This window comes from Rhodamnia argentea, chromosome 5 (assembly GCF_020921035.1).
Source record: "Rhodamnia argentea isolate NSW1041297 chromosome 5, ASM2092103v1, whole genome shotgun sequence".
In the NCBI taxonomy this organism is placed as follows: domain Eukaryota; kingdom Viridiplantae; phylum Streptophyta; class Magnoliopsida; order Myrtales; family Myrtaceae; genus Rhodamnia; species Rhodamnia argentea.
The window spans coordinates 22,316,546-22,326,844 of NC_063154.1; the positions used below are offsets into that span (position 1 = coordinate 22,316,546).

Genomic DNA, 10,299 nt, shown 5'->3' on the forward strand with positions numbered 1-10,299 from the left:
TGGAAGCGCCTTGGTCTTTGAAAAAAGGAGCCATTTGAATTGTCATGTGGTGTTTCACCTTCTTAGATGAATAAAACCGCGCCCTCATTCTCGCGAGGGGTAGGTTGCCACAAATGATGTTTCTTATATGCATGTAATGGCAACCCTGTTGCCTTTTCGTATCTTTTTTATGGTCCGAGTAAATTGAAAATTGCTGATATATAAAAAAAAAATAAAAAAAAATCATAAACCTATTGCAATTGACATAAGTGACTCGTGATCATTCATGGTGTGGCAGAAGTCGAGAACCATACGAGAATTAGCGCAATGGACACAATCCTCTCTAGCTCTCCAATTTTGAAGCCACGTGTCGTTGTGTACTTTTATGCCTGGAATTTTTTATTTTTATTTTTCTGAACTGTCCTAATTTTCATCTCCTTCCAGTTCAGCTTTCATTCCGAAGCCCAGTGGGAGCCGAAACTGCAGAGCATCCATGTCTGCAACAGCGCCAAGTTCTTCGTTCAATCTGGTTTCAAACCTCGACCTGCAAAGATGGCGACTCACAATCATCGGGCCGCGGCATTCTCCATCTTCAATTCACTTTCTTGTTCAACCTCATCGCAACAAGGGCACTCGTTGTCTTGCTTCGCCTATGTTTTCTTCCCCAACTGGTGGTGAAAATGTTGCAGAAACTCAGAACCTCGAAGAGGGTAGGCCAAGTTTCAAGTGGGTCGAGGTTGGACCTCATGCTACTGAGGAGCAGAGGATTGCCTTGTCCAATCTCCCTTTTAAGATGACAAAATGGTGTAAGGCTTTGATGAGGCAAATCATGTGTTTTTTTCCTCCGAGGGCGAGCTTGTCTGATGTTTTGGCTGCTTGGGTGAGGGTTATGAAGCCCAGTAGAGCCGATTGGCTGGCAGTTCTGAAAGAATTGTGGAAGCTGAATCATCCGCTCATCTTCAGGTACCTCCCCTTGTTTGATTTCATTGATTGTTTGTTAGCTATGATGCGGAGTCTCTGTCTGTTGGAAGAGCATAATTGAAAGATTTTCATACTATGTTGATGAAGTTGATTTTTCACGTTGTCATTTAGCTTTTGCTTTTGGAAAGAGCTGCAATTTGTCATCTCGCGAACTTAAGTTTCTGCAATTAGATAAGAATTTTGTGGATGGTGGACTAGAAAATGAGCCGTCCAAATTTAGTGAACTAGTGATCGTCAGCTTGTGTGAGGAGTGGGATTTCTTCTTGACAATATAGTACATAGTACTGGATGGCTGTGAGTTTTCGAGGTGCTCCAGTTTGTGGATTTGTTCAAAATTGTTCGCATCACAATTGTTGAATAGTAGGGATACTCATGCTTTGTTAATCTGATTTACGCAGTTCACAAAGAAAATCTTAATTCAACTCATGAATCCTCAGACTGTTTCTAGGTGGCGGAACTTGCTCTGTTAGAAGAATAATTCTAAGCTAATGTTCGTGACTATACAAAACTAATCCATTGGTATGGAAAGCAAAACCAACTTCAAGATGCAGAAAGCGTTCTTCTAACCATGATGCGAAGAGGCTTTATCTGTGATCAAGTTGCCTTGACTGCTATGGTTGATATGTACAGCAAGGCTGGGCATTTTCAGAGCTGGCGAACAAAACATTTGAAGAAATCAAGCTGCTTGGATTGCCATTGGATAAAAGGTCATATGGCTCAATGGTCATGGCCTTCATTAGAGCTGGAATGCTTGAACAGGCAGAGATTTTACTGAGAGAAATGGATGAGCTAGAGATCTTTTCTAGATGTGAAGTTTACAAGCCATTGTTGAGAGCGTATTTTATAATTGGCAATACCGAAGGAGCTCAGAGGGTTTTTGATGCTATTCAATTTGCAGGGAATTTTTCCACACGCCAGGCTATGCAGGCGGCTTATAAATGCTCATGCAACTACACGACAAAGTGACAAGGCTCCCGTTGCCTTTGAGAATATGAGGAAGGCTGGTATTGAACCTAGTGATAAAGTTGTGGCACTTGTTTTACATGCGTGTGAAAGAGAGAACAAAATAAACAAAGCACTGAACTTTTTAATACATTTGGAGAGAGATGGTATTGTGATTGGAAAAGAAGCATCCGAAAGACTTGCTGGATGGCTCCGCAGACTCGGGGTGGTAGAACAAGCGGAGCTAGTCTTGAGAGAGTATGCAGCTGAGGAAACCAATCATGGACTGCACAATTCCTAGACAAATTGAAGCTTTATCCTGGTAAGTGGCAAAACACAAAAAGTCATTTCCTGTATATGATGACAATCCTCAGGAAAGTAGTATTTCTTAAAAATGCTCACTTTATTCTGTTTCTGTCATCATGATGATTGTTTTTTAAGTTTCTACATACTGGGGGGTTGTTTCTTACTGGCAAATAGAGGCTTTGCTTTCCGTAACTATCTCCTCTTGAAGACATGTCTATTATGTTCAGACTCTTCTAGAGTTGAAATGTCCATTGGTTGAATATTTGCTTGGGCTTTGGCGTTGTGTATTTCCTTTCCCAATTGAAAGCAGTTACTTCTTCAAGGAATTTTTACTTAGCCATGTTCCCAATTTTCTTATAAAAATGTATTCCTATTCTTCTCAATCTTTTGAACTATCGGTGATTTAGCAGTGTATTGGAATGGAAGCCTCAAGTATTTATAGCAAAAGTTTGGCTATTTTCTGTTGATTAGCTGATGATTGATAATGAATGAAGTTGAGTTCTCTGTTTATTTGCTCGGAGAACTAGAGAGTTCTTTGGGACAAAATGTTGGCCACATACACTTAGAGAAGAAAGTGGAAACTTCAAGCAATTTTATTTTGATTTTAAAGTTTCCTGTATCTGCCACTTCACGACCACAACATGCAGTGCGATCCTAACTGTTCTCATACTTGCTGCTTCACTGTCAACACTATTCCCCATTTGTCAATTGACAAACCAATCCCTATGGGGAGTCACATGATAGGAACATTCTGAAACTAGTGCTCAATCAACGCCATATGAGCAAACAGTTTCTGACTTGCAGAAAAGCTCTATTTATGGCCTGCTTCTGGGTGGAATGTGGGTGCACATTAGATGGTAAATCCCAAACCTTACTTATATAAAAGATAAAGGTAAAGGAAGGTGGTTACAGAAACAAATTGGATACAGAGGTTATGCCTTCTGGTGCATTCCAATACATGGTGCTTGCTCTTTGGCTTCAAGGCATTTAAGGGAGTTTGTTATTTCTCTAGTTCCAAATCGTGGAGGATGAGAATAGATTTGGGAATCTGATCCCAGAGCCGTTGAATACAAAACTGTAACTTTTGTTGTACTGAATACGAATGAGGGAGGACAGACCCAAAGGTTCTTGATCATGTGTTTTTTGTTTTTTCGAAAGGCAGAAGCTGAAGTACAAAACTTACCAGAGAAACTCATCAGCAATCGTGATGTTTCAGGTTGTTATTAAATGTATTCTTGGAGAGTCAATGCTCGGATCTTATCTTTTGGCTCCGGTGGTTTCAACTTGAGGAGTTTTACCGGAAGATCTTCTTTACATTTTTCATGGTCTTTCGAATAACATTGAACATGTATATTACCCATTTATAGGATGAAAATTGCATTAATCTTGTGAAATCTTGATTTCTTCATTCCATGGTTGTAAGCGGATACTTATGTTGGCTTCATCTATTATTTATGTACTGCTCATAATGTATTCAAAAAATTGTACTGAGAAGTATGTGAGTGATTCATATACAGCATCTACTAATTATTATGCTTCCACAAATAATTGAAATTCAATTTCTTGATCTGTATCTTCAATTTTTTGGAACTTATAAAGTTGTTTTGTTAAGGCCTGATGCCTCGATTGAATCCTGAAGAGTCGGAAACCCTGTGGTTTAAATTGCTTGATTCATTAGTTGAATTTGATCCATATATTTATAGCATTCAGTGTGACATATTTGCTGCCTTTGTTGTTCTGTTTCTTCTTGACATTTGCCATCTTTGTTGTGTCTTGATATCAAGTCATCCTACTAGCATTTTAAGAAATCGGCTCCAACAAGAGCCAATCATGTTTTCATTTGCATTTCTTGCCCAAAATTTAGAAAAAAGTTCAGGATGATGCAAGAATGCTGCATCTAAAACACAAGGAAAGCAACCTCTTTATTTGTGTAAAGATATGAATAATTTAAGTGGTTTCAATTTTAAGTTCGTTATTTTTCTGGTCTTGGGGTCCCACCGCAGTAGTGAGCATCCCTCGAGAACTGCAGCTTGCTGTTTATACTAAATTTGCGTTCTTCTTAGGTTTTTACTATTGATGCAATCTAATGTTTGTAATGTTTGTCATGTTTACAGTCTGATGTGCCTTATATTCCTTTTGTTCTATATAATGAAACGACAATAAAGAATATTAGCGGAAAAATCGTGAAATAAGATAATCTTGCCCTTCCATGTTTGTTCGGAATTATATACGTGGTTTTGAAACTTGTCAAATATATTGATAGAATGATGTTTTGCTTTACTCAGTTGTGCTTTTTCAACATGTGTAATCTATGTTAAGCTCGTCTTAGCCATTTCCTTTTGGTAACAGATTTTGGGTTGGCTAAGGATGGAACCAACACTAGGAGAAATGGAAAGAGGCAAGTGGATTAGGTTATGACTGATGGTAACATTGATAAGGTATATAGATTTAGAAATTCCTTTGTCTAATGGGAATAGAGTCTAGAGTATTGGCATAAGAGCTATAGAACTTAAAAGAAATAAAAGTTGGAAAAGAAGGAAGCTTGTAATGCGAGCTGGAGCACAAAGGAAAGCGTTCCCAAATGCAAGATGAAATAGGGAGGAGTATGATTATAGGTATATGATGTTGGAGTCCCATTTGCATGCTAAGTATCAATCACATAATAATTAGCTATTGATCTCTGCTAAGATACGCATCCATAGTCAACATAGGATGCTTAGTTATTTTGGAGCTGAAAATCTGATTGATAACGTTATAGTTGTCATATAACTAGCAACTGTCATTACAGTGGCATGGAAGGATCGCACAACTATAACTTGGCCTATGAGGATTAAAATTGCGTTGCATTATACAAAAAGTTTGGCATATCTGCATGAGGAATGTAAGTATGCTCTTTTAAACCTGATTTACTTTGATGAGTTTCGCGGCTCATCTTTATTGGATTCACTTTTCAAGTAACCCCAAATTCACTCAACGTGACATCAAAGCTTCCAATATTCTTATGAACTTCAATTTTGAGGCAAAGCAATTGCATATCATGCCTTTGCCTCAAAATTGAAGTCCAGAAGAATATTCAAAGCTTTGATATCTAGATGGATGATTCTGGGATTACCTGAAAAGGGAATCTAATAAAGATAACCACGAAACTTGTGAAAGTAATAAGGTATAAGAGAGCATATTTACATTCCTCATGTAAGTATGCCAACCATCTTGCAGAACCTAAAGCAATCTTCATCCTCGTAGGCCAAGCCATAGTTGCGCGATCCTCCTCTTAGCGGAGACCAAGTTAGCTGATTATTATGGAATTCATACTTACCATGCAATATTACCAAGTACATTTCATAGGGATCATAGCAAGTTATCAGCATTACCAGCAAATATTAAGGGTGCATTTGTTTCGCGAAAAATGAATGATTTGAAAAAAAATTTCAAAAAAGGATCACTTGATTAGCCAATGAATAATTTTTTATCATTGATAACAATTTACATTTAAACAATTTCAGGGATTATGAAGATATTTTCGTTCATTCATTTTTGTAAATGATTCAAAAGATCATTCTTTGGAAATATTTTCTAAATCATTCACTATTTGCGGAACAAACGGAACCTAAGTCGACTCATAGCATTCATTGAAAAACTAAATTGTTCAAAGCAAATGCTAAAGCATTGAAAAACGGGTTGGATCGCTGCTCCACTGATAAGGTTTTTCTATTTACTATGTATAGACTTCATAAGTTAGACATTTTGGTATGTTCTTCTTCTAATGCCATAATCAATTGAAAATAACTATCTTTATTGACTTCAAATTCCAAGTAACATAATATTTGAAAAAAAGAATAAAGAAAACATTCGATTAGATTTTTTTTAATCAAATCATTCAATAAGACGTAAAATGGCCCTGTTTTAAACCCGTATATCTAGTCAACGCTGACCATTAGGAATATATTCATGTACCATATTCCAAAATTTAACAGATTTGTTGAAAAAGTAAACGCTTTAAATCATCCCTTTAATTGAGAGAAAAAAAATTCAGTCTAAAAGGGAAATTTGAAACCTTGTAGAGCGGTCCGCTATTAACCTAATTCAAATCCTACTTGGAGAGATTTGATTGTATGACTAACTTCTAAAAAAATATTATAAAAAAACAAAAACATCAAAACTAAATAGTCTCTCCTTCTGATTCTTTAATAATTTGTTGAAGAATAACACAAAAGATGCACAAGTCAAAGCTCAAAATAGCGAAAGATGAAAGTAAGATACAAAATCACACGAGACACAAAATAAACTCGAACCCCATTTCTCTAAGCTTTTGGGATTTGATTAGGTTTTTATGATGCGAGGGTGTCGCTTGTATCGGTTGTCCGCTCGTTTTAAAGAATTTGATGAAACCCCACAAAAAATGACGAAAATGACTCGTGATGATTCTTGATATTTATGTTTACATTTCAATATGCAATATGTCATATAAGAGAATCAATATGAACTAATCTTTGATTAATTCAAAACTTTAGGATGAAATTTTACAAAATTACTACGTAATTAATTGATTCTAAAAAGTGATACAGATTAACGCAGATTTTTAAATAGGTCCCTAGCATGCATGCAAACCCTTGGACCACCTTAAGGAAAGTAAGAATCAAGGCATTTTGTGGAAGGTAGGGATACCGAAATTCACAAGGGGAAAGGGGTAAGTTTCGTGCAATTGAAAAAGGGAAAGAATGAATAAGGGGTTTGACTGAAGATGGAGAGCACCATTCAGGGTCGTGGGCAAGGGGTACGTACACATGAACTCTCGTACACATGAATAAAGACAAATCAGCCTCTTTCCACAGTGAGACACGACCAGCCTTATGCACGTATATCGAAATAGATAGGGAAAATGGCGATCGCCACAATTTGAGCTTGGCTCACTGTTTTAAGGACGCAAATCAGATTACGACTGGGTTGAAAAGGTCAATAAGTGAAACTTTAATCCTAACGATTGGCTTTATAATTAGCCCAGTATCCTATCGGACCTTGTCTGTTCTAAGGCTCACCTAATTTGTAATGATTAACCCACTTGAGGAAATGAAATGAAGTCCTAAAATCCATTCAAGGAGGATTTAGAGTATCGATTGGCGAGACAATATCTTCAGACTAGTTGCTTGTCCAGATAAAGTATTATTTCAATCTATTGAATCATTCATCTAAAGTGTAAGTAGCACGATTTCCATAGATATATACAAAAGAAAATACCCGTCCGCTTGGGGTAGCCTTGGTTGGCAGTACCTCTTATAATAGTTAGTAGTATTACGAGTCACACCCCTAGGGGCTCAGAGCCAGGACACAAGCGCCGCTCTCTCTAGTGTCCTTCCATCCTTCATGGATTGAACACTTGTCCCTTATCGATTAGCTTTTGCGCGTAGAGACCAAGAACTTCCTTCAACTCACGACCATCACTCAATTGTGCCACAACTAAACAAAGCCTAGTTTGTGACCAGGATGGGGTCTAGTCCATATTGAGACATGTCCTACTTCGTTGCCAGCATGTGACTTTGTTCATGATAGGGCCTATCTTGATACATGAATGGAGCTTTCTTTACTCACCATCCCTCTATTATAATTGTTACCACACTTTTCCCTTCTTCGAACTTCGATTAATTTTATTTTCTCATCCCCATGCGACTAGTCTCCCTTGCAGGGAAGTGAAATCGAACGATGCGGTGCCGCACTTCTGGAGTACATGTCAATCTAGTCTAATTTTATTTAATAAATAGCCGATGCTTATTCTAATGTTCAATTGAATTCATGCACGTTTTGGGTGGCCTTTAGAATGTTCACAATCCAGTTGAATTGCATGCTTAGTTTAATTTAGTGGTTACATTTCATTGAATACTGTGAGGCGAAAAGAGGAGTTTCTTTTATATTTGAAAACTATGAGGTGATCAGGACAATAGAAACCATGTCATCTTTACGATTTTCTATTATTATCATACAGGTTGAACAGCTCGAAACCTCTAGAAGCATTGAATTCAATCTATTAATAGAAAAGGAAATTATAGCTACAACAAGTCCATGACACTAACTCATCATGGTCGAACCGCAAGTGCAAAAAGAAAAGGAAGAAACTAAAATGGAAAATTACTTCCATGACATGAGTAATGAGGCAATGGGGTTTGGCCGGACAAAATTGCCATGCCAGAGCCAATAGATGATATCAAATTATTTCGATCGCACGGTCGAGATGCTTTGTCATCCAAAGGTAGACATCAAAGTTATTTTATTCGATGGCTGCGATCGTGCAGATAACTTTAAGCCTAAACAAGCAGGGGGTTGCAGAACATCCGTGCATCCTCGGTACTTCTCTTCTTTTCGAAATATCAAATAGTGTCGAAAGGATTTTGTGAAAACCTGAAACCAGGCACACTACACTTTTTCAAAATGATTACAAATTCCATGAAGATGTTTGAGAAAGAATTAAATTGCTTATCCGGGGTACATAAAATTCTATACGCAACTAATATAGTATTCCATATGTTAATCTATCCAATTCTTCCCATTAACTCCTCTATTTTTTTTCTACCAAAATGCAATATAGTCTTTTCAAATTTCTTAACAACTTGAGATTGATGAGGCACCGAGTAAGTGTTGATGTAACACCCACTACATGAGGCGAAGGAGGGGGTGCTCTAAACCCTTTCAAGTACAAGCATGCCTTGCCACCGCTACATGAGGCGAAGGAGGGGTGCCCCTCCTTCGCCTCAGGTAGTGGGGGCACACTGCTCACCACCTCCGGCGAGTGGCCCGACAAGGCATGCTTGTACTTGAAAGAGTTTAGGGCACCCCCTCCTTCACCTCATGTAGTGGGTGTTACATCAGCACTTACTCAGTGCCTCATCAATCTCAAGTTGTTAAGAAAATTGAAAAGACTCTATTGCATTTTGGTAGAAAAAAATGGAGGATATAATGGGAAGAATTGGATAAATTAACAGATGGAATACTACATTAGTCATTTATAGAATTTTATATGCCCCGGATAAGCAGCGCAATTCTTTCTCGAACATCTTCATGGAATTTGAAATCATCATGAAAAAGTGTAGTGTGCCTGGTTTCAGGTTTCCACAACATCCGTTCAACACTATTTGCTATTTCGAAAAGAAGAGAGTAACGGGATGAGAGATGTAGGCTTCTTCTTTATGTAAGTTATGCACAATCGCAGCCATCGAATAAAATAAATTTGATGTCTACCGTTGGATGACAAAGCATCTCGATCGTGCGGTCAAAATAGTTTGATGTCATCTATTGGCTTTGGCATGGCAATTTTGTACTGCCAAACTCCATTGCCTCATTACTCACGCTATGGAAGAAATTTTCTTTTTTAGTTTCTTCCCTTTCTTTCCAACTTGCGTTCACTGATGATTAAGTTCATGTTATAGCAAGTAATGGGTTCTCTTTTTCAAGATATTGTCGCTTTCTCCTCACGGTTTTGTTCCTGCAGCTCTACGGTTCGACGCTTGAAGTTAGAGGGCCTATTGGTGTAACAAGCCAAGACTCCCCTAGAATGTGGAGGATGTCACAGTAGCTATAATTTTCTTTTCTAATAATAGAGAATTGATTCCAAAATCTTTCTTGAGAAGACGTGGAATGGATCTATTGAATTCAATACCTCTAGAGGTTTCGAGCTGTTCAACCTGTATGATATGATAGAAAATTGTAAAGATGACATGGTTTTGGTTGTCTTGATCATCTCATAATTTTCAAATATAAAGGAAACTCCTCTTTTCGCCTCATAGTACTCAATGTAATGCAACCACTAAATTAAACTAAGCATGCAATTCAACTAGATTGTGAACATTCTAAAGGCCCCTCAAAACGTGTATGAATTCAATTGAACATTAGAATAAGCATCGGCGCTTTATTAAATAAAATTAGACTAGATTGACAAGTACGTCCAAAATTACGGCACCGCATCGTTCGATTTCACTCCCCTGCAAGGGAGACTAGTCACATGGGGATAAGAAAATAAAATTAACCGAAGTTCGAAGAAGGGAAAAGTGTGGTAACAATTATAATAGAGGGATGGTGAGTAAAGAAAGCTCCATTCATGGATCA

General features: G+C 37.6%; 1 pseudogene; it reads left to right on the forward strand.

Annotated features, from left to right (window-relative positions):
- The first annotated feature begins 401 nt into the window (after positions 1–401).
- On the forward strand, positions 402–3,005 carry LOC115726291 (annotated as a pseudogene).
- The last annotated feature ends 7,294 nt before the right edge of the window (positions 3,006–10,299 follow it).